The 25,158-nt window shown below is 48.0% G+C and overlaps 1 long non-coding RNA gene across 1 annotated transcript in view; it reads right to left on the reverse strand.

The window, feature by feature from the left end:
• The window catches only part of LOC144097761 (uncharacterized), a 133,365-nt gene extending 108,423 nt beyond the window's left edge, over nt 1-24,942 (reverse strand). The window contains exons 1-3 of the long non-coding RNA XR_013307094.1: nt 24,868-24,942; nt 16,606-16,711; nt 16,418-16,470 (exon numbers count right to left, since the gene is read on the reverse strand). This is a non-coding gene — a long non-coding RNA (uncharacterized LOC144097761). The remainder of the gene's footprint in view (nt 1-16,417; nt 16,471-16,605; nt 16,712-24,867) is intronic.
• Between the last annotated feature and the right edge of the window lie 216 nt (nt 24,943-25,158).

Genomic DNA, 25,158 nt, shown 5'->3' on the forward strand with positions numbered 1-25,158 from the left:
CGGAAATTAAAGCGCCGACCAATCATCAAAAAAACGAAGTTTCTGCCCCAGCTTACGAGGGCCTAGTTCAACGTCATTTTTCAACGAAACGTCATTTTTTAAGCGACTGGTCGGCAATTTACGCCATGAACATACCTGACCAGGCGGCTTTTGGTCGAACCCAAGATTTCAAAGTGAAACTAGCGGCCACACTGACCTCTGTCTACATTCAAGGTCAAACTTGTGGCCCCGCTGACGGCTAGAAAAGCTGTCGTAGTGAAGCTTTTCGCTTCAAAAAATTAGCTGCGGGTCAACGACTGCTTAACTTGGTTAGAGAGCAAAAGCTGTGGTGTATCGGAAATCTAGACGCGGCTTGGCGTCTGTAACGTTGAGTGTGTTCCGCGCACTAGATAGGCAGTACGCACACCCTGCCACCCTCCCAGGTAGCAGTTCAATTAATGGTTGATCGCAAGAGGTTGGTGTCCTAATGAACGCTGCGACTGTTGCTGCCGTGCCATGTGTATGCCACAACGTTGTCAGTGCTCATGCATGCAGCCCACATCTCTCTCAGCACCGCCACGTACCTCAACACGCGGTTGAGGCGTCCACTGACCCAGGCAGCCAGTTATGCGCCGTTCCTTTCCAAAAAATCATCGGAGTCGAGAACATTCCCTCTCTACTACCGATCGGCCGTAGAATAATTTGGGAATGCGCCGATTCCCCGGCCGCCGGCTCAAACATCGGCTGTAGAGAAGCCTTGGAAGTCTCGCTGCGGAGCATCCCCTACCCGCGTCCCAGGCCTGCATGTCACTACCGGGAATTTGGCGGCTTTTTCTCGGTGGACCAATGAATCTATATACCTCTACCATCCAAGGAAATTTTAAGGCTTAAGCATCAGCAGTAGAGAAGCCTGGGAAGTCTCGCTGCGGAGCATCCCGTACCCGCGTCCCAGGCCTGCGTGTCACTACCGAGGATTTGGCGGCTTTTTCTCGGTGGACCAATGAAGTTTACAGCGAATCTGTAACCTCTACCGTCCAAGGAAATTTTCGTGTCGTCGGCGTCAGCAAAAAGCGCCAGGCTAAAATTGGATGCTAATCCGAGTTAGAAAAGTGCCCTACAGCATAGAAATCGTATATCATACTGATCATAAAGCATTCGTAATGCAAAGAAAATTTTAATAAAAATTTTAAAAATATAAATAGAAAAATAGAAATATATAATTCTTTAAAAATATATAAAATAAATATATAAAAAGTAGAACATTAAAAATAAGAAATACTTAAAGTGTAAATCTCTTTTGACATCACGAACAGAGCATACAAATAAGTACTCGTTTTCATTAAGAAAAAACACAAAACAAGCATCTAAACTACATGATCGATGATAAGCCGCGTGTAAACAATGGGAACACCCTTTCACCAATGCAACTCAACCACCATTTATATTTCATGGATTGATTTAACCTTAGCAAAGAACATCTATGCAGTTAGAAGTGAAAGATAGGCAGTGCCGCGCCCATACCAGAAGAAAAATTCATTTTTTTCGGAGTGATCAAACAATAAGGCCTAGCTGGTGTTGGTACATAGTGAAAATACCACGATACTTTCAGGGCACAAAGGTACACTTGCGAGGTAGAGACGAACAACAACACAATAAATGAGGAGTGCTTCTATTACGTGTTGTGTGTAACATCACATCCAAGCACATTAGTTTCTCACTGTGTTCTTTTCGTCGGTTATAGCACTTTACACCATCGGATGTTATGACAGCACTGTTTCAGTGCACAAGCATCGAGCTGTGCATTGTGATGACGCTGTGCATTGTGATGACATCAGGCGTTAAAAAAGCCGGTAACCAGTGTTCTTCGAGTTCCTCGGTCTAACTTCCTCTAGCTGCCTTCAATGTCAGGACCTTTCTCTTTCCTGGAGTAGCATGCCAGGCCGATAACCAGGCAGACCTCTCCTGTTCCGTTAAATTCCTTCTCCTCCTTTCTCTTCTACCTCGCGGAAGTTGACCATGGTGAACATTTTATTACTTCGCCTCTTCTCCATCAAGATTTGCAATTACACTTGCACCGATATTTAAATATTTAGTTCCTTCAGATTTCTCTCTAGGTCACAGGCAGAAGCTGCAGTTTTCAACAGCTGCTTGTACAGCATGTACCCATTGCCGAATCAGCCACCATCTTCTTGACGACAGCCTTGGGAATTATAAGATGGCCTGCAGCTAGCTCTCTGGAGTAGAAATTTCATCTTGCCTGTTATATTATTTTTTGCAGTATATTCTGCATTTTATCGCGAAGACTTTTAAAAATTTTCCCGCCTCAACCGCTGCATTGTGATAAAACTGTGCACAGAGCTCGATATTGTGGTAAATTTTGTGTCGCAGCAAGTTTGAAAACTCACTTACTGGCTGTCATTGCGAGGCAGTGGGAAAAAATGATGACCGGTGGCGTCGTTTCTGTTGCCTTGTGTACAGCCGGGCACAAAGCTGGATGACGTGTGACACTCGCTGGAAGTCAAAAAGTGCACAAAATTTACCACAAAGTTCTCACAACACTGCGAGCGCCATCCACGCAAAACCTGGCTTGAAAATCTGAGTCGCATGCATGGCAGCGAACGAAACTGCCGCGCAAAAGACGATGTAGAATGCAGAATGGGTGGTGTCAGCCCTGGTCGCACCCTGAGAGACAGGGTCAGCAGCCAACATAACAGATTCGCTTTCCTTCAGCTCTCGAACGATGAAGTGACTAAGAATTAGGTGCTAGGATTGAACGGGCGAGCTAATTTTAGCTAAACTGCGTAAGACAGTGCGTTCTGAAATCACAGCCGCCCCCCACCTTCTGATGTCGCGACGCCCGTCTAAAACAGTTTCAACCGACCACTGCATAAATCATTCCTCAGCACTTGATACTTCGCACATCGTTTGGAACGGAGCTCCGAGAAACTCTATAATCGTGTCAACAAGAATGTACGAAACTGCAAGTGTGTGTGCGTGTTTGTATGTGTGTGTGTGAGTGTTTGTGTGGCTCGTAAGTTGAGAGGTCGCATCGAGTGTTGCGAGTGTGTGTGCGCGTGCGTGCGTGCGCGTGCGCCTGTGTCTGTGTCTGTGTCTGCGTGTGCGTGTGCGTGTGCGTGTGCGTGTGTGCGTGCGTGTGCGTGTGTGCGTGCGGGTGCGCGTGTGCGTGTGTGCGTGCGTGTGCGTGTGTGCGTGCGTGTGTGCGCGTGTGCGTGTGTGCGTGCGTGTGTGCGTGTGCGTGCGTGTGTGCGTGTGTGCGTGTGCGTGCGTGCGTGCGTGCGTGTGTGTGTGTGTGTGTGTGTGCGCGCGCGTGTGTGTGTGCGTGCGTGCGTGCGTGTGTGTGTGTGCGCGCGCGTGTGTGTGTGTGTGTGCGTGCGTGCGTGCGTGCGCGAGCGCGCGCGCACTTCGCCTCGGTGTATTGTAGTTATAGAGAGCGCTCAAGAGACGCAACAACGACAGAACGAAGCGAGGAAGAGACGACGCGCTCAACAGACGCCGGAAGAACACGCCGCACGACTCGAGGAGCGTCGTAACGAAGATGCAGCCAGAAAAGGTGCGCCACGTCCCGGAGTGACTCTTCAACTGCGGAAGAGACGGGTTTGAGTTCTCGAGAGCGTTAGAATGAGTCGCTGCGTGGACGACGTGGCGAGGAAACGAAGGCTTCGCAATTCAACAAGTGTTGACCAGGACTAACACACCGCCAATTATTTCTTTTTCCCCAGCCAAGAAGGCAGAATTTATTGCCAAAGCAAGAAAAGCACGCATCACAACGATGACAAGCCCATCTACGTGAACGATCACCTAACCACACAGAACGAACGTCTGCTTGGCAAAGCACTCGCTCTGAACAAGAAAAAAAACCGGGAGTTTGTGTGGGTACACACCCGCCGTGGTGGCTCAGTAATTAGGGCGCTCGACTACTGATCCGGAGTTCCCGGGCTTGAACCCGACCGCGGAGGCTGCGTTTTCATGGAGGAAAAACGCTAAGGCGCCCGTGTGCTGTGCGATGTGAGTCAGTGCACGTTAAAGATCCCCAGGTGGTCGAAATTATTCCAGAGCCCTCTTCTTCTTCTTCTTCTTCTCCTCAAGTAATATGGCACATACCCACGTGGGGCGGATTGGCCAAGGTATAGAGTAGAATGCCAATGAAGCATTTGCGCGGTGAAGGAAACGTCAGAAGACTGAATCAAGATAAAAAAAATTGGAAAAATAAAATGAATTCAAGAGGTATGAGTCATCCGGAATAGAATCAATCTAGCCTTTTTTGGACATGCGAAAGAATTTTGTATATAGCTAACAAGATAATCGATCAGTTGCACTTAAGTAATCGTGAAGGTAGCCGCATACACTGCTTAACGGGAATTCCTTGGCACTCGCACCGAACGATAGAAGAACTGTAAGAGACAGAGGAAGTCCTAGTCTCGAAAGAGGAACCTCCAGATATTGCTTTCTCTGAACCGCGAACCGCCGGCAAGAGAGGAGAAAATGATCGATTGATTCAACTTGCCCACATGATACACAAAGGTTTGTCGCGGCGAACCCGCACCTGCATAAGTACAAGTTTAAGTGAGGGATTCTACATCGCAGGAGCGTCATGGACACTTCACAAAGCCTTTATTTGCACCACCGGATATTCCATGGGTACTTTAGGTGTTGAAAGTCCACGGTATTGAGCAACGGATCACTCAAAGTGGCTGAAATATGTTGGAACCGCTGGAAACGTGAAGCTGCTAACAGAATGAGGTGAGGGACGGGATATATTACAGGTGCGCTGAGAGCTGACCTTGCCAATAAATCAGCCACCTCGTTAAAATAGACGCCTGAATGCCCAGGTACCCAGACCAAACGGATCTCACGCACTGTGCTCGGAACAAAAAACCTAAGTGAACGAGTCAAGAAAGATTTTTCCGAGTTTTGGAGAGAGACAATAACTGAAAGGCAGTCTGTAAGAATAAGAACCCGTGCGACATGTCTGGGAATTTTGAGAAGAGCCAAACCAATGGCCAAAAACTCTGCGAAGAATATAGGAGTATAATCAGGGATACGAACGGAGTAGCTCCAAGCTAGTTCCTGCGAATATATGCCAATCGCCGCCTTCTCACAGCTGCCAGAGGCATCAGTGGAGATAACAGTATGATGTGGAAAATTCTGTAGGTGTTCAGAAAGAAGACCATTTAGGGTATGTGCGGGCATATGCTTCGCATGGGACGGGAAAATAAAGTCGTAATAGAAGACGGGATCAGCCTGCGTGTCAGCAACTCGTTGCAAGGAGATCAGATCAAGCTGAAGCGGAGCTAACAGATTCTGCGTGAACCTAACTTGCGAAAGCTGATAACGTGGCCAGTGATTAGTCAAAAAAGGTGTGGTTGGGATACAAAAATTGGAATACTAACACCTGGGGCCGGGTCAAAAGACTTGAGGAAAGTACGTACTGTTAGAAGTTGGAAGCGGGAATAGAGGTTGGGGATACGGGCTTCCAGATAAAGGACAGCGTTGGAAGCTGATTTTGGGAGCCCGAGGCATAGCCGTAGGGCACGCCTTTCCAGTAAGGCTAATGGCTGCAGCTTGTAGTTCGCGCTACCAGAGAACAAGGGGCAACCAAATTCCAGAATCGGTCTCATATAAGCCTTATAGAGCAACAGTAGCGTGTCACGACGCATGCAAAACTTTTTATTGCCGACTCGGGTCAAACGGCCCAGTGCACGTTCCCCTTTAATAACATTATTCTTAATATGGTGTCGCCAGTCCAAATTTTGGTCATAAGTAACACCTGGGTATTTAACCGACTCCACCTGCGGAATTGGAGTGGAGCGGTAGGCGCGGTGGAGTGGTAGGAGTGGAGCCCTCCACTACGGCACCTCTTCTTCCTTTCTTCTTTCACTCCCTCCTTTATCCCTTCCCTTACGGCGCGGTTCAGGTGTCCAACGATATATATGAGACAGATACTGCGCCATTTCCTTTCCCCCAAAAACCTATTATTATTATTATTATTATTATTATTATTATTATTATTATTAATATTATTATTATTATTATTATCTTGTATAAACTTCTTCATGGTCACATTCTATGCCCTCAGCTCCTAGCGCGTATCCTTTTGCGTGTACCGCGAAAGAGCATAAGGGAATTCAGACCATTTCAAGTTTCTGCGCTCCTGCACTCCCTCTCCGCTCTGGACAGAATGCAAAAGTTGTTTAATTCTCTTTGTCCTCACCTTGATATATTCGAAAATTCTCTCCCTTCCTTTATATTGAATGTCCGTGACGTTCCACTTTGAGCACTCTTTTTCTCATACATAACTTCCCCTTTCATGCATTTTGTCTTTACTACACTTGTGCGTTTGCACCGGTATTACATTGTTTTTTTCTCTCCTTAATTGTACATCACGTGTACTTCTTTTCATTAATATTATTTCTTTAATACTGTGTACTCACGCCTGATTGTCTGTAACGCGTTCACTAATTACATTTCTTATTGTGTATGATTGTATTTCTAGCTTGTATTTCAGAGATCTCTTATTCGTTCATATTAGTATTGGCTTTATTCTTGTTTGTAATTTGATATATGCTGTACTTGGCTGTTATCGGTCGTTCTTGTGTTCATTCTCTTTGTTTATTGTTTTATTAGTTATTTATATGTCTGTTGCCTGTTCTAGCTGTTTTCATTTACCGCTGTTCTCGCTGTTTCCTTGCTCTCGCTTTTTTGTTTCATGCTTGCTGTCGCGCCTAGTTTATGTCTTTTTTTTCTATCGCCTTGACTGCTGCATTACCTCCCCTGAGTGTCTTCCTTTGTAGTGAAATAAACGTACATTTTGTGCGTGTGAATGGTGTACCAGCACCAAGACCTTTGGGTTGTTCCTGGGCACCGAAAAAATAAAGATTGATTGATTATTATTATTATTATTATTATTATTATTATTATTATTATTATTATTATTATTATTATTATTATTATTATTATTATTATTATTATTATTATTATTATTATTATTATTATTATTATTATTATTATTATTATTATTATTATGTGGGTACACAGTGTCCACATCAAGGCAAGGAAAATCAAGGAAAGCGACGTCTAGCGTATCTCTGGACTTGATGATATGTCTGCCTTCACGTAAACCGTGCACCACACATCGATAATCATCATGCACTACTCACTAGATCACCTTAAAAGCTTTCTCGTCAATTCAGCTGATACCCATAAGTCTATTATCCATTTGAATTCTTCCAGTATATCAAGACATTACGACGACTTGGTAAACATTTTAACGCTAGCTGATTACGCCTTTTCACTCATTTGTCTTTCTGAGACATGGCTATCTGCCGATGGTGATAGGCTATTTGCTTTTCCCGGCTATCAAAATGAATACTATCATAGGTCAACTTGTTGGCCCGGTGGATCTGCAATCTTTATTTCAAAACATATATCCTACAAACGCCGTCACAACATCACGTTTCAGACAGAGAAGTGCGAATTAGTGTAAGGCTATAGAATTTGACAAATACATTTTTGCTCCGCACAGAGACACCATGGTATTATCTATCGCTCACATTCCGCATCACACGAGCACTTTTGCCATCGACTAGAAGTGAACCTCTAAAATTTTAATCGTGAAAACAAGAACATCGTCATCTTAGCTGACGTTAATATCGACACAACAGACAATTCTGATAAATTTTGTTCGTTATACATAAACTGCTCGTCGGCCATGGATTGGAGCCATTATTAGCGTCACGTGCGCGCATTGCTCATCAAGGCTCTAGCACCCTCATTGATCATGTATTACAAAATGTTATTACTCCTCAGATCGTAGGAGTCATCAACTTCGATAACACGGACCGTCGCCCAATTTTCCTGTTAACCGAATGACCCAATAACGCGACCCCCAAGAAACGCTACAAGCAATCATTTGATAGAAAGCGATTTATTGAGATAGTAATTCAGACTATAACTAGGAGAGTATACTACAAGGAACATCCGCCACTGCTGCGGTTCAGTAAATATCCCGCGAAGCTCAAAGAAATAATTACCTCTTGCGCATCATTAAGTTCCCCGAAATTCACTTCCCCGGAACCCGTGGATCACCAAAAGCCTTCTAAGCTGTATAAATAAAAAATAACCTCAGAAAGGTATGAACACAGCCACTTAACGTTCACCTAAAAAAGTAGTTTCAACGATACTCTGATATTGTCTCCGGCGAACTTAACCGCTCTAAACAAGTGTACTACCAAAATGATATACTTAGAAATGGAAATAATACTCGTAAGAATGGGGTAACAAATAAGGAATTCTTGAATATAGCTTAAAACAAAACAAGCATAGCAGAAGTTTCTGATGACGAGAGTACTTTACTAATCAAACCGACTTTGCTAATGCATTTAATTCCTTATCGCGCTGAGGTTCCTCGCCTCCAAGCAGATTCCGTGGCCCTCGTCGATGCTCTCATTCTTTTCACTTACGCCTTGCTGCTCCAGACGAAGTCATTCTGGTAACTTCTAGTCTAAAAAATACCGCTCCAGGGAACGATGAAATCCCTTCTTTTATAATAAAGCTGGTTGGTCCTGAGCTGTGTAATTTTCTTAGTGGCATTATTATTGCAAAAGCATTACCAGGCGAAAAAGTGTCCGCCAAATGTGGAAGCAAAAGGTAATAGATGTCGAGATCTCAGAGCTTCTGTGCCCTTTCCTTTCGTTAATAACGTTTTCTTTCCTCAAAACACATGCTTTCGCGGAGATGAGGTGTCCACCAAGCTGTCGAGATCTGAGAGCTTTTTCCCCTTTCCTTTCTTCACTAACATTTTCTTTCCTCAAAACATGCTTTCGCAGGGTTGAGGTGTCCACCGAGATGTCGAGATGTGAGAGCTGTACTTCGCCCTTTCATTTCATCGATAGCGTTTTATTTCCTCAAAACATGTTTTCGCGGGGTTGAGGCGTCCACAGAGATGTCAAGATCTGAGAGCTACTGCGCCGTACGACGCGCGGGAGTTGTGGCAGCCGTCGCCTTTTCCGCACCACGAGCTCTTTAACGTCCTCGCGTTAAAACTCAAGACCTGTGGATAAATTTCCTGTTTACAGCTAGGCTGGGCTTATATTTCTGACGCCGCAGTACATGAGAGGACTGAAGAACCAATGATTTGAAAACATACTTACGGTTGCGCTTCAACGCTGAGCCCCTGGCTTGCGGCGCCGTTTGGGCGCTGCATTGCTGTGGCACTCTCAGCACCATCCCCGCAGCACGACCGAGTTGGCTTGCTTGCAACACCGGTGCCTGGAAGCTCCGGCCTTTTACTCCGCTGTTCGTTCGCAGTACGCGATGCAGCACTACACGCCTGGTCACCGTTGTCGAAGACAGTGGGGGCACTTCCGCGCAGCAAAGTGCGTACTGCCGTCGCATACCATTTGCAGAGGCCGTTACCCTTCAAGTACGGCTGCGCCTCAAAACATACCTTCTGCCCCACTCAGAAGGCGTCCACCAGCGTTTCTCCGCACGAGAGCAGAGATGTAGGCACGCTTCGTCTGTTGAATAAGGAGCGCTCGTCGTCTCTCCCCGAACTTGATTACACCGTGGCCAGGTCGGATGAATGAGACCATTCCCACCCGATCGGCGATTACCTGCTTGTCGTCGGGGTCACGCGGCTCTGTCGCTTCTGCCGGTGTCTTTTTGGCGTCTACATTGCGCACGACCTTCGCTTTGTATCTGCAGTTAGACCGCACAGGGCCCCACGCTGAATCTATTTCGACGAGATCGCCTATCTTCGGCCTCCGGAACCGGCGGGCCGCCGTGTGGTGCCGCTAAAAGTAAAATGGACACTGTAACGGTCGGGGTGGTGAGTCACGATGAAACCGCGGTTCCTCTCATTGACGGCTGTTATTCGACCCTCAGTCACCACTTTGGCCGAGGAACTGTTCTGCTGCGCATGTGTCAAGAGATGTGCACGAGGCGCACTGGAGGTGCAGGCATAGACTCCTCCATCCGGTTCCACGCATATCTCTCCTGGAAACTTGTAAGTGGCCAAGCGAATCGTGGCCACTGGCGAGTCGAACCGTCCGAATGTCCTGGCCGGCAGCCGCGCGAGCTGTCTCTGGACACGGATGATGGTACGCCGCTGTTCTCCTTCTGCACTATCGTCTTCACATGCTCCAAGATGGATCGGAGAACGGCGTCGTCGTCATTAAACTCCGGCGCATTCATTCGGCAGCGGACGCTGCAACACAAGATAGAAGCCGAAGTCAGTACAAGAGAACCTAAAGAACAATCTACTACTCATCCTGCACTCATTTGAACCATGGAAACCTTTCAGAGCTCTCCCCATACGCTCTACCCGAGTGTTACACCTACTGCTGACAAATCTGTCGAGTGCTCCAAGGCGTGACAATGCAGGATCTGATAGGCCGAATTGATGAGTCTGCCGAAGAATCGCTACATTATGGTTGTATAGAATACGGAGCCGTCTCCCTGCCGTGCACATGTTCGTTCTGCTAGAGATCGGTTTAGGCGACCCCTTTGCATCGCGCGAGGGAGATGTCGAAACGCCGCTTTCTGGGCTGTCGAAAACAGGTTCCGGCGTGAAAGCGCCAGCCAGGTATAGACCTCCTGCATGTTTGCAAACAAACGAGGTGGCGCTGCAGTAGCTAGCGGGCTCGTGGTAGGCAAAAGGTCGGGGAGTGGCGTCGCGGAGAGGTGTTGAGCGCGAGTTTTCAAGGGTTGTAGGCGCGTTTCCGGTTTCTGCGAATCACAGCTATGGTTGATGCTTGCAACTTAGTAATTTCTCGAAGTACACGAGCTCGCGTTGGCCACGTGTGGGGTATTCAGAGAAATAGTTTGCCACTGTGTATTGTATATATGGTTAGTAGTAAACATGTATAAAGCGTTTCTGCCGTTGATTTATACGCTATAGGCATTGAATAAAATAAGTTTTGACACTCTGCATTAGCCGGAATGATTTTACTTCGGGCCAGTAGTGAGGGGAAGTGCGTGCGCTCACCGTCTGTTGACACATGTGTCGCGCTGTGCGAAAAGTGGGGACAGCGTCGTGTCCCCGATCTCCTCTGTCTCGCTTAAGCGCTGTTTTTAGCGTCATGACCACGCACCAGCCAGGCCGACTTGTCCCCCTGTTAAACTGGGCGATTTGGTGAAAAACTTTGATTTCTGGAATTATTTTCTTTCCTAGCCCTTGAGTCTTGTTTCGTGACGAAAAATTATAGCAAAATATTCAGTACAAACTTATAAATTACTCTTTTTTGATGTGTGGTCGTCGAAAATTGTGAGGTAATTTCTTTGATTTCTTTGAGGCGTTCTTTGAGTTCAGTGGCACATTTATTTGACCAAAGCGAAAGCAAAGAGGCCATAAATGAAGGAATAAACTTTAAGGTTTGTTTTCTGACCTTTAACATTTTCTGCGATTGGCATCACTCACCTTCGTAATTCCGTAACGCATGAAAATAAATGATCCCATTTGTCGCAAACTTTTCCTCAGACGTTGAGGAGCGTATTAAATCTCCCGATTTTTTTTCCTACACGTGCAGTACTATGTTAGTTATTCTTTCTAAGAAACGTTTTCATGTAACTCTGCATGCATAAGTACTGATCATCTAGAAAAAGAACTAATCGCGTCATCATACAGAACAGGGCTTTGTGTACATGCTGGCATAAAGAAGAAATCCGCACTATCTACTCAATTATTTAAGACCTTGGGGTGACCTGACGAGGGTGTTAATTACAATTAGCCAGAACTGCACCAGTTATAGCTAAAAATAAAAGGCATTACTGAAATTGGCGTAGCAATTTCATATTTGCACCAAGGTTAGTTACATATCGCATGCATGAATAACGAAAGCACTTTTCATTGCCGCGTCCCCTCTCAATCTCGCCACGTGTCTGTCAGTAGCGCGTCTGCGGCTGCTTCTTTCCAAACAAGCTTCGCGATCATGTACTACCTCATGAAACATGACACATGCATGATGCAATGAAAAAGCATTTGGCGTTTAGCACACTTAAGGTACGCTATTCTAAGCGCGCCAACGCGACCGCGCAAGATTGACACAACTTACCAGACTTCTTTCTAATCGAATCAAATAATTACGTCGTTATATCAAGAAACGGTTTAAAGTACATATTAAATGCCACAAAACGCGCCATTAAAATATGCTGTGCTTTTAACAAAAGAACGCTTTCCTTGGGGGCGAGTGAACCTGCCGGCGCCCCGTGCACACCGGCTCAAGGTGATAAATACGTGTGCAGCTACATATGTGCTTTTTTTTCCCTGCGCAATCATGAGCCTACTATCTTGTTGTTCAGGTGAATGAACGCAGTAACTTGCATGCTATTAAGTACATACAATGGCAGTGCCGATCGACTCCCAGACATCGCGCTATACTACCGTGTCCCAATGCATGTTAGCCAGTTTCCTAATGCGGTATTTATGTGCGAGAAACCTATCGAGGCTAATTTAAATTTCCTTTTATGCTACTACGCGGATCCAACAGTGACGAAGCTGGTCAATACATGCTGCTTCTGCAGTGCACAGGCTTGATGCAGCCGCCGGCAGATGCGGTAAGCACGGGCAGGCGAACCTCTTTTGCCTGCCATGCGAAAGCCGCTGCTGACATCAGCGCCACCGCATCTTCGTGACGTCGCGGGGTGAAGGAGGTCTATACCCAGAACAGTCCAGCGAGCACTATGGCGACGCTGTTGTTGTTGGTGACTGACATATACCCACACGAGAGGGACAGGCCACGAAAGGAATTCAGTCTGGTATTACCGGGCAGGCTTTAGGCAGAGAAAAGAAAACAGTTAAAAAAGGAGCAGCGATTCCAGTACAAATAAATACAAAAAAACATAACATGAGCTTAGATTGACAGAAAAAACGACGAGTAAAGAAAATAAGCATAACACACACACACAAGTTCAGCGTGATCGGCGCCCCTGTAGCAGGTAATCATTCCAGGGGAAGAAAAATGAACTCGTGACCCGCCGCGGTGGCTCAGTGGATAGTGCGCTCGGCTACTGATCCGGAGTTCCCGGGTTCGAACCCGAACGTGGCGGCTGCGTTTCGATGGAGGCGAAACGCTAAGGCGCCCGTGTGCTGTGCAATGTCAGTGCACGTTAACGATCCCCAGCTGGTCGAAATTATTCCGAAGCCCTCCACTACGGCACCTCTTTCTTCCTTTCTAATCTCAGTCCCTCCTTTATCCCTTCTCCTACGACACGGTTCAGGTGTCGGCCGATATGTGAGACAGATCCTGCGCAATTTCCTTTCCCCAAAAACTAATTTTCAGAGAAAGCATTTTTGAAAAAAGTATCCTCAAGGAAACTTTTCGGAAGGAGGCAAATCGGCGGCAAGAAAGGAGGAAACGGTCCAAAGTTTCAGGTTCATTGCAGAAAGAACACCCAGATCTATGAAGGTAGAATTTTTAGGGAGGAATGTCTTATCGGAAGCTGGTCAGATCATCTCACACCAGTGATGAGAAAGGCACTGACTCAAAATTTCTCCTGCACTTTAAACACAGAATTTCTTGGAAGGGGAAGGGCTCCCAGCCGTAAAGGAAAGCAAGTTCAGTACAGTCCTGCTCAAGAAAGAAGACGCGAGCAAGTCCGTCATCTCATTCATGTGAATTTTCCCGGTTTGGAGATGTCAGGGCTGTACAATGTGAAAGGGGATCAGACTTAACAATGACGCTACACTGCTCAGCAGATAACTCTCTGATGACCATGCAGAACATGGCCAGAAATTCTGCGACAGAAACTGCGCTGTAATCGGAAAGCCGAAGAGCGGAAGCCCAGTCAGGATGGGATGAATAAATGTTTCGGCCGGCCTTTTCTTTGCACTTTACAGCGTCAGTAGCAATATTACATTGCGATGGGTACTGCCTTTTGGTCCTGTAAGATGCTATACAATCTAAACATGAATAAGCGAGTAAAACGGATCTGTCCTCTAGTGCACACCCTTATAAAGGGGGTGGGGGGGAGTAGCCGAGCCCACCAGCACGCAACGCTTGCTCCAGCTCGGGCTTCACAACACGTTTACCGAAATCGCCGAGGCGCAGCGCACCTCACAACTAGAAAGATTAGCGGGCACGAGAGCAGGACGCCAGATCATGGAAAGTGTCAGCATGCGTTACCATGCACAAGGCCAGAAAGTCGCTGTTCCGGACGCGATCAGACAAACTTTAAGAGTCGACCCGATTCCACGAAACGTCCACCCAGAACACAACCGGGGAAGAAGAGTGGCCAGGGCCATAGCTTTCCTACACAGCCACGGAGACGAAACGGGGACAAGGTACGTTGACGCCGCGGAATACGCAGAACGCTCGCGATTCGCGGTTGCGGTCGTCGATTCCAGTGGCGAAACGCGCATAACGGCAAGTGTAGCGTGAGAGCGTGCGAGCGCGCAGAAGAAGCGGAGGAAGCGGCGGTGGCCCTCGCCCTCACGGATCCGACGTGCACCACAGTTCTCTGCGACTCGCGACAAACGGTCAAATACTTCGCCAAAGGATGGGTCTCACAGACAGCGGCCCGAATCCTGAGCAATCGAAAATTCCAGTTGGAGGAAGCTTTTCAAACCAGAATCTAGTGGTTCCCGGCGCACATGGGAGCAGTATCGAACACATATCGCAACCGAAACGAGACGGCACACGCCAAGGCGCGCGAGCTCGCGAACCACGCCGGCGACCGTCGTCCATGGGGCAGCACCAAAGACTGTTTGACCACATACAACGAAATTACCAAGGCCCTCTGCCTGGCCCGCCGAACCTTCCCTCCGCCCAATGACAAGCTGGACAGGGCGGACGCGATGGCCCTCAGACAACTGCAGACGCTCACGTACCCAACTCGGCACAATTCCATACTCTACCCCGGAACATACCCGGCGAATGTATGCAAGGTCTGCCACACTGCTATAGTAACTTTACCCCACATGCTCTGGGACTGTAGCAAAAACCCTGACGGTGCTAACTCCGGAACCCTCCCGCCGCGCTGGGCCGCTGCCTTGCGCAGCCCCAGTCTCGGTGACCAACTCTGGGCCGTCCAGCAGGCCGCGAGGCGACGGCGAGGCAACACCTCGACGTCCGCATGTGGAAGACCTAAGGCCCCGTCGACGAAAACCCTGCAGGACTTTTGAATAAAGTTGTTACCAGACAAAGAGAACAACTTACTCCCTTTCTACTCCTTTCTGTTTAGAGTGTAGCCAAGGTAGGCACAGTAAGTGACTTCGCATGGTTGGGGGATATGTTGTCAAAAAACATTGGCTGTTGTTTAGCTCTGGTTAACCCTAGTTGAAGTGCGAAAGCTTCGTTTCGTCGGCACGTCGTCTACGCAGCGTCTCATTCTGACCCTTTCAAGAACACAGACCGGCCTCTTCCGCAGTTGAAGAGTCAGTCCGGGACGTGGCATGACTTTTATTAGGCGCATCATCGTTACGACGCTTCTCGTGCCGAGCCGTGCGGCGCGTTCTTCTGGTATCTCTTAAGAGCGTTCTCTTCCTCGCTTCGTTCTGTCGTTGCTGCGTCTCATTCGTGCTCTCCAGGACTAAAATACTCTGTGGCGAAGCGCATATATATATATATATATATATATATATATATATATATATACCCCGCGAGGCGACACCTTCTCTCCCTCTACCCCAGCGGAGCACATCTGGTGGAGCGGGCGGCGACGGGAGCGGCGTCGACGGCGGCGCCATCTGCTGGAGCGCAGCTGCGGTGTTGCTAGGTAACGGCGGCTCAAGGTCGTTCGTCGGACACCGCATGCGGCATGCGGTTTATATGTGCCGCTGCCTACATACGGCATACGGCACGACGAGCCGAAATGGCTCGCTGGCTGGCGTAGTACAGCTTTCGCTTTAAAACAAGTTAAAATCAGATGAGAAGATGCTGGCGGAACACACAGCGACGCAGGTTAATAATTGTTTTTTTTGGGGGGGGGGAGGAAATGGCGCAGTATCTGTCTCATATATCGTTGGACACCTGAACCGCGCCGTAAGGGAAGGGATAAGGAAGGGAGTGCAAGAAGAAAGGAAGAAGGAGATGCCGTAGTGGAGGGCTCCGAAATAATTTCGACCACCTGGGGATCTTTAACGTGAAATGACATTGCACAGCACACGGGCGCCTTAGCATTTTTCCTCCATAAAAACGGGAACTCCGGATCAGTAGTCGAGCACCCTAACCACTGAGCCACCGCGGCGGGGCGCGACGCAGGTTCTCGTACACCTTTTGTGGCTGACACGACGCAGCGAACACAAGGCGACCTCCCATTTACGCACGATATGCAAGTAATGGACGGGTTGTAGAAGTCACCATTACTTGAGGGAATAAACCTTAGCGATCGGCTCCTGCACGCACGAGAGATGGACACCGGTTGAGCAAAAGGAAAAAAGTATCGAACACTTGCTGACGTTTTGTGAGAAGGAAATACACACCTACAGCTCGAAATCCACCTCCACCGTGGAACCTTACGGCTGGGGACGTGGCCCTGTTAAATAACGGCACCGTACTCTATGTACTATAAAACGCCGTCGCGCATAAAAAGAGGAAAGCAGCTACTTTTCTCTCTTAAACAGGCGTTTACTTCGTATTCATGTAAACGCGACAATAGACATGCACCTACCTTCGGCGACCTGCTCCGACCTCTAATCCACTACGGCCAGAGGGGGGGGGGGGAGCTCCGCAGGAAAAATCCACCGCTGCGGAACCTTACGGCTGGGGACGTGGCCCTGTAAAAGAACGGTGCCGTGTTCACTATGGACAATAAAAAGTCTGTACGAGCACAAAAAGAGTAAAGCAGCTACTGTACACCCTTAAGCAGGCGTTTACTCCGCCTAATACCGCCAGAGGGGAGAAATACCGTGTTCACTCCTGCTTCGGCAGAGAGTAGATTTAAATAAGGACCCTCCTGGCACTCGGAGGGTACATAGTGTCAGTCTCACATCTCGCCGTGAACCTCCTTGCTTTCACGCTCTCTCCTTAATTTACCCCTCCCTCTGCGTGTGTGATTGGCAGAGCACGCGTGTACGTGATGCATCGCACAGCTAGCGGCCTGTTTCACATTTAGCACCAGAAAAGGACGAACGCTTCCAGCGCACGCGTGAAACAGTCGCGTCGATTGCGCCAGCGATTTGCGCAGTTATTACCGAGTGACTTGAATACAGTTTTACATTAAAAACTGATATCACAATTGTAGCACTAAAGAGTGAGGAAAGTTCGCGTCTTTTAAATACGTCGAGGAGTTCTGGTCCTCATGGGGGGGCGCTCATAAGCAGTGATGGACATGTTCTAGGAGAAAGCCGAAAAAGGTGAACGTCGCTACTTTCTCAGTATCCCTATAATCAACGAAACTACATTCACAGCAGAACAAAGGCCATATGTCTCTCTAATTAATGTCGTCCTGAAGCAGTTGTGGGCACCTTACCACCGAAAAATTCCTGATTTCAACCGCAAACCTAACTTTCTGCCGCCTTCTGCTACGCCTGCCTTCTCTTGGAAATCATTCTTTTACCATACCGGGCCATCGGTTATCTTCTCTTCGCATTACATTCCCCGCCCATTCCTTCTTGATTTCGACAAGGATGAAAATAACTGGAGTCTGTTCTCTCACCCATTCTGCCCTATACCTGCCTTTTCACGTTGTACCAATCTTCTTGTCATAGGTCGCTGCGCTGCCGTTATTTCAAATCTTTTCATAAGTTTCCACCCCGGATGCGTGTACTGGCAGCGTCCTTCATCAACTCTCTTACTTGCAAGATACAACTGCTATATACTATCCTTTAATGACCCGGGAGCACCTGCCAAATACACTCCACCCCGTTCTAATTCCCCTACCCGAAGGAGGATCTAGAAAATCCAGTAACTGGTAACCTGAGAGTGACCACCATACGCTCTTAGAAAAAAGGTAGTAGTGCTTAATAACTTTGGGGTAGTAACTCGTTGCCACGTATGTTACTACCCTGTTAGTAAACTGGAAGATTAGTTACAGTTACTAATCCATTGAGTTGGTAACGGCTGCTACCCGCAGTTAGTAACGGGAAGCTTGTAGTATTTACTAAGAAAATGAATAGAAACTTTCGCATATGTTTCTTAATTTGTGCATACTGAAAAAAAAAGCTACATAGTCAGTTTGACTAAACCCCGAAACCAATCAGAGCTGTCAGAGCGTGCTCGCCGTAAATCACACACTTGGGTTTAGGCTCATAGCGCACTACATGTACAAATTATGCGAGGTGATGGCATCAACTTTACCGGGCACAAACAGAGGTTCAGAATGCAAGAAAAACAGAAACAAAAAAGAATCACACACGCGCACTGGGCTTGCACAGGTAAATCTTTCTCAGTCTTATAGAATCCGTAAATCTGACTCTCAATTACGGGCTAGTGGCTCTTACCCGTTGAGCTAAAAAACCAGCGTTAATTATGAAGTTGAGATCGTAGAAGCAGCTTAGTCTAACTAACCGCACGCCCCTGCAGAAATGTTTAATGAAAAAACCAACTTATTTGCACGACAGTCTGCATAAGTCATATTCTTTGAGTTTATTTTATGGCTAAAGGAGCGGTTATCAACTGGGTAGTTACTCGCGATCAGAGTTAGTAAGAAGGTAGCAAGGGCTACGTTTACTAACTCTACCTTGAAGAGGGTAGTAAATAGTAAAACGCAGTCCGAGTTAGTAACTGCTGCACTTACTACCTTTTTACTACCCTTTTACTAACTTCTTTTTTTAAGAGTGTGTGCCTAGGTAGTATCAGGCAGTGAAAAGTTAGTAACGATGCAGTTACTAACATTTTGCTTGCAGTTGTTAACAATGTACTAAATTTGATTTAATGGTGTAGGAGGTGTTAACGTGATGTCACGGGCGCCATTTTTCTGTCCAGCGGTTAACTTCGTAAGTGCAGGCTGGGCAGGACAGTGCAAATACCTCATTACATGTCTAACTGCAAGTTTCATTAGGTAGCGCTATAGCTGTGTCGAAAGAGGCGCGAGTCAGGGCAAAAACTTGAACATCTGTTGGACTGCACCATGCATAGAAGCTTCGCGTGACAAACGCGCAAGCCATTCTGCACTGAATCGTGGTGCCTTGCAAAAAAAATCAGAAAATAAACACCCTTGTACTACGCTGTTGTCAAGACGTCACACAGCACACTGGCACCTTTTCCGTTTTGCCTCCATCGGAACACGGACGCCGCGGCCGGCATTGAACCTTGGATCTTGGGCATTGTATACGTGAGCAAGTGGTACACCTGCACCTTTTTTCGTGTTGATTACACATGGGCTAAAGAGCAGGCCATATAGAATCACTGAGCGCTACGGACGCAGAAATTCAGTGTGCACAATTTGCGCGCAGTGGTTTCACGAGTTGAGAAACGTGGCTCACTGGGCATGACGCGTTTTTTTTTTAGTTTCGTTCACAAATTAAGCCCTCTCACGCAATTACATCGTTTTTAATCGAATCAGTCACACAAAACCTGTTTCAAACACAGCATTTCCTTTTGCTCTCATTGTCCCTACATTTTTGAAGCGAAAAGCATCACTACGCTAGTCAACACCGCGCTTCGCGCGAGCCGGCGTATGTCGGAGCGCGAGTGACGTCACGCAAGGCGCAAGTGGCCGCCGCCGACTCCGTCGCCTTTTCTCTCTCGCTTCCTAGTCACACCGAGCCACAGGTGTTCCGCTACTGCTCAGCGCCGCGCCTTTGCTCAAAATGCAACTTTTAGTTTTCATTTTTCTCGTCCTTTTTTCCTCCCTCCTTTATCCCTTAACCTCACGGCACGGTTCGGGTGTCAACCGAGATATGTGAGACCGTTACTGTGCCATTTCTTTTCCTCAAAAACCAAACAAAACAAGTGAGCCTACGCCGTTCATAAAATTCATTTGCGTTGACAACTTTGCAAAGGCTGTTCATTTTCACGAAAGGAAAGGCGCACAACCAGCTCCGTGTGTCAGTGGAGACTTCAATCTCGCTTTCATGTACATGGCGTTGGTGTCAAAAACCTGCTTTGATGGCGTTCCGCTCACTGGATAGGCAGTGCGCCCTCCCTGCAACCCTGGGAGGTCGCATGCAGTTAATGGTTGATCGCGAGAGATTGGTCACCAAATGAACGCTGCGGCCCAGGTATTGCTGCAGTGCCGAATGTCAGCACAGCGCTGTCAGTGCTAATTCATTAATTCCGCATCTTTCTCTCACCACGAATCAATGCATGAATGAGGCGTCCACATATCCAGTGAGCTAGTTATGCGACCTTCCTTTGCTCAAAGCGATCGCCATCTAGAACAATATCAACGCCAACGCCAATGAACACTATGAACGCCGATATCTTTCACTTTGAGTATGCTGGATTAGCTGAGCTAATACCCATCATTTTTTTTCTTCTAAGCGAAAGCTTTATTGGCCGCAGGTTGAGCAGTTTTGCGCGATTCCTTTAGAGCCGTGCTGCGCATACTCGAGGAGTAGTGACGACCCACTGCCCATTTCTCTCTCTCGCTTCCTTGTCACAACTGCGCATTCACCACTAGTAGCACCGAGCCACAGGTGTTCCCCGACTGCACAGCGCCGCGCCTTTCCTCAACATGTAACTTTCAATTTTCAGTTTTCTCTTTCTTCTTTCCCTCCCCCTTTGATCCCTTCCTTTACGGCGCGGTTCGGGTGTCCACCGAGATATGTGAGGCGGTTATTGAGCTTTGCGCACTCGCCGCGTCATCTGGCATAAAGTCACACCGCGCCGCGCGGCTCGCCGCCGCCGCCGCCGTTTGGTATGACTCAATGAAAGGAGCCTAATAAAATTGGTGCAAGCATACATAATCAGTCGACTCAGCTACGCTACACCATACCTTAACATCCGGGCCCCAGAAAGAGATAAGTTGAACTCAATAATTAGGAGGTGCTAGAAACGAGCATTAGGAATACCCATAAGCACCTCAACGGAAAGACTCCTAGCTATGGGGATACACAACACGCGGAAGGAAACGGCCGAGGCGGTCAGAACAGCTCAGCAGGAAAGACTTAGCCAGACTTATACAGGCAGAGCCATTTTAGGCATGGTAGGATTGCAGCAGACAGAGGCATGCAGCAAAAACAAGACATCCCGGAGGTCAGGGAGCATCTCAGAATATACCCACTTCCGAGAAACATGCACCCCACCTTCAACAGTGAGAGGAGGGAAAAGAGAACCGAAGCCCTCATGAGACGCTTCAACGAAATGATTAAGGAGACGGTAGCATACACGGATGCGGCGAGCGGTAGACTGGGAGCAGCTGTAGCCTCAGTGGTGGATGGCAAGGGTACAGCAATATCAGCAGCTACGATACGCAGCCGCAATTCGGAAGTAACAGAAGAGGTAGCAATAGCGCTTGCTTGCGTGGGAACAGAGGCAAACTATATAATAAGTGACAGTAAAACAGCCATCTACCATTATGGAAGAGGTAGAGTCGCATCAGAAGCGGTGCGGATTCCAACGGGGAAAAAGATGAATAGAAAAATTAGCCTAATACGGGCACCAGCTCATACGTCAGTACCAGGCAATGAAGCGGCGCACCTTCTAGCTCGCGATCTCTACCTCCGAGCAGAAGCGGAACCGCCAGATTGCAAGAAACTAGACCAGAGACTACAAACATACACAGAAATCATAGAGAATTACAGACTGCAGAGAAGAACTGTCCCTCCTCCGGACAAGGAGCTCGGGAACAGAGAGGCAGTAACCTGGAGAAGGCTACAGGCCGGAAATTTCATAAACCCGGTATGGGCGTCACACGTCCTACATGACGAGGACATAGAAGATAAATGTAAAAAAATGTGGAAAGAGGGGGAGCCTCGACCATATAATTTGGCAGTGTGTACGCTCCCCAGGGGTGAGGGAAGGAATAGATAGTAGAGAAGCCTGGGAAACCCTTCTGCAAAGCGCGGACCCCGCGACCCAGAAGAAAGCCATCCATCTGGAGGCAGAGGCCGCGAAGAGCCAACAACTCTTTGCCTGCATCTAGTCGCGGAGGCCCTGGCCTCTGCCCCTAGGCCTGCGCGCCATGGGTAGGGAGTAGAGGGCCTCCATTTCTGATGGAAATAAAAGTTTTTCGAACTGGAACTCGTCGTTGCGCTCGCCTCCGCTCGCTTCGCCAGCTGCGTCGCGTGCCTGATAACATGTCGCAGGATTGAAAACGAGAGCTCGCGTGCGCCGCAACCACATTGTGCCGTCTTAATGCGATAACAACATAGCTACACAATCAGACTAGCCTGGACTTGTAATCAAGATTAACCAACGCTAACATGCCATGCCTTACCTTTCGCTACGTATATCCTGGCATAGCCGAGCTAAACCAACTAAGCCGCAGCGTTCATTGCGTGACAACCTCACGCGATCAACCATTAATTTAACCGCCACCTGCCAGTGTAGGCGCGTTGCCTGTCTAGTGTGCTGAACGCACTCAACGTTACAGGCCAAGCCGCGTCTACTTGCCCGATATACTGCAGCTTTCGCTCTCTAACTATATTCAGCAGTAGTTGAACCGCAGCTAATATTTTTATCATTAGGAATTCTGTTTTATTTGTGTTTATTTTTCGTTTCTTGTTATTTTTCATTTATTTTGTTTTATTTTTGTACTAAGTAAGCCATCTCACGCATTTACATCGTTTTTCATTGAATCGGTCGCACAAAACCTGCCTCAAAGAAATCATTTATTTTCATCATTTTAATTAACTAATAATTCATCAACCAAACTTTTCCCATTTCTAGATCTACACACGCACTATAACACAATCTAACTTTTGCTCACTAATCTCCACAGAACGACATAATTGTGCGGACAAAATTGGCGGTTACTTTTTGCTGACACGACATAACAATTATTGCTTTCGAATTAATAAGGGTCGTGACAACGCGGTGCGCTGAGGCTGTTAGCAGACGCGAGCAGACAGCGCTGCTTGCTCCTTTCACATGACTTGCAGGCCTCAGAAGCCAATGAAAAGGCACCAGAAACGGTGGCTCAATGATTAGGGCACTCGGCCGAAGTATCCAGGAACCTGCACCAAGTTCTTCGAGCACAGTGTGTGCATTGCATCGCCTGAGGTTCCGATAAGTTCAGCATTACTACGGCAACAGCCATTGCCGGTATTCCCCCCCCCCCCGAGCTCGGGGCCTGGGAAAGGCAGATGAGTGAACTCTGAGGCGCCTGCAAACACACACGTTGTTGCGCCCAACAACTGCAAAATATTTTGATCCGAAAGTGAGCGGGCGACGCACAGTAGTTGGTGGCGTCCACCTATTACCCCGCCGCGGTGGCTTAGTGATTAGGCGCTCTGCTACTGATCTGGAGTTCCTGGGTTCAAACCCGACCGCGGAGGCTGCGTTTCGATAGAGGCGAGACGCCAAGAAGCCCGTGTGCTGTGCGATGTCTGTGCACGTTAAAGATACCCAGGTCGTCGAAATTATTCCGGAGCCCTCTACTGCGGCCCCACTTTCTTCCTTTCTTCTCTCACTACCACCTTACTCTCTTCCCTTACGGCACGGTTAAGGTGTCCGCCGATATGTGAGACTTATGCTGCGCCATTTCTTTTCCCCCAAAATCAATTTTTTTTTCATTGTGGCGCCCACCTACAAATTGAGGAAGTTATGCGCCTCTTTTCTCAAAAGCATATACTGCAAAATCCACGAACGCTATCACCTTGCAATGCCGTTCCGTGGACACCCTGGCAGCGCTGCAACACGCTGTCGCGCTCCACTCTTAAAGGCAAAGCTTAAGCGTCCCTCCAATTTGTTCGCGTTCCGCCTCCATCGAAAAGCGGCCGTCATGGTTTGGAGGCTCGGGTACTGAGCCCGAGTTCCGAGTTTGAACTCGGGCGTGGTGGTCATCAGGCGCCAGCAAACACTTCGGAACGCGAACGAAACGCTTCCGGCGTGCTCAGTCCTTCTGGATAGCCACAGTCAAAAGCCACCGCGCGGCAACGCAAGTATGGTTTGCGCTAACATATTCATCATCTCGCAATTCGTCACACGAATTAAATGGCTGTGCGTTTGCCAATGCTATTGGCGCCCTCGTTCTTAACAGGCCTCACCTGGTGTGCTTGACGCGACCGGATAGAAAACGAACATGAAAATAAATTCAGGCGCCAACATGGCGAGGACTTCGGTTGAAGCGACGCAGGCGTCATAGGCAACCATTGCTGCCACGTGAGTGCTTACTAATAAAGTAGCGCAACCAGTGCATAGAGGCTGGTAGTGACACTACCTGCTGCGTATACGGGGCAACAAAATACGGCAAAGTACGCACCCATAACAGAATATGAGTGAAAGAATTTAAAAGAAGAAAAAGGTCCCGTAGTGGATGTCACCACAAAAATTTCGGCCACATGGGGACCTTAAAATGCACTGAAAACGGACAAGTGTCCTTACTTGCACACTCAGACCATCACACGATACACAGAAGCCGCTGCCCTACAGGCCCCAGTAATTTAAAGCCCCCAATTAACTAGCTTATAAACTAGTTTTTTGAGCGGCTTTACAGTAAGGTGCCTCGGTGTAGCGCACCGCTCGCATCGAGGCACCCTAGACCTGAGTAGGGTAGAGCCGATTACGGAGGTCCTTCAGCAAACTCTACAGCTCTGCCAGGACGCATACACCTGAAAAGCGATGTGCCCCTCAAAAACGCATTTCTAAAAAAATGAATGGTCTGCTAGGTTCCCGGGACGCTTCTTAGCAAGATCTTTTGACGTGTGGCGCGCTGCTCACACGACGACAATGAATTTACTACTCTGGACAGATGGATCGACTCCATCCCGCACTTGCATGCCTTATCAGGCAGAAACGCGGCACTCTCTCTGCGTACATGGTGCAGCGCGGTCCTAAAAGCAGTACCAAAGCACCGAACACGTACGATACAAAAGCGGCCACTTACCAGCGAGAAACGCAACGAACCACATCCGCGACAGACGCTCCTCGATGCACGGCTACTGCAACATGTTCTGCGACGGTGTGGCCTCTCGTCTTCGTAGACAGTTACTGCAACGCGCACTGCAATACAGACTGCAGAAAAAAAAAGAAGCCAATGTGGCCTTGTTCTATTGGTTTTTCCAGCTTTCGCTCTCTCCCAAGCATCGCTCGCATGCCCCAATACGGCGCACACACGAACGCCGCACGTGACCTCACGACACCGACTGATCCTATCAGACGACACTGCGCTGCGCGT

The sequence above is a fragment of the Amblyomma americanum genome, chromosome 1 (assembly GCF_052857255.1).
Source record: "Amblyomma americanum isolate KBUSLIRL-KWMA chromosome 1, ASM5285725v1, whole genome shotgun sequence".
NCBI lineage: Eukaryota > Metazoa > Arthropoda > Arachnida > Ixodida > Ixodidae > Amblyomma > Amblyomma americanum.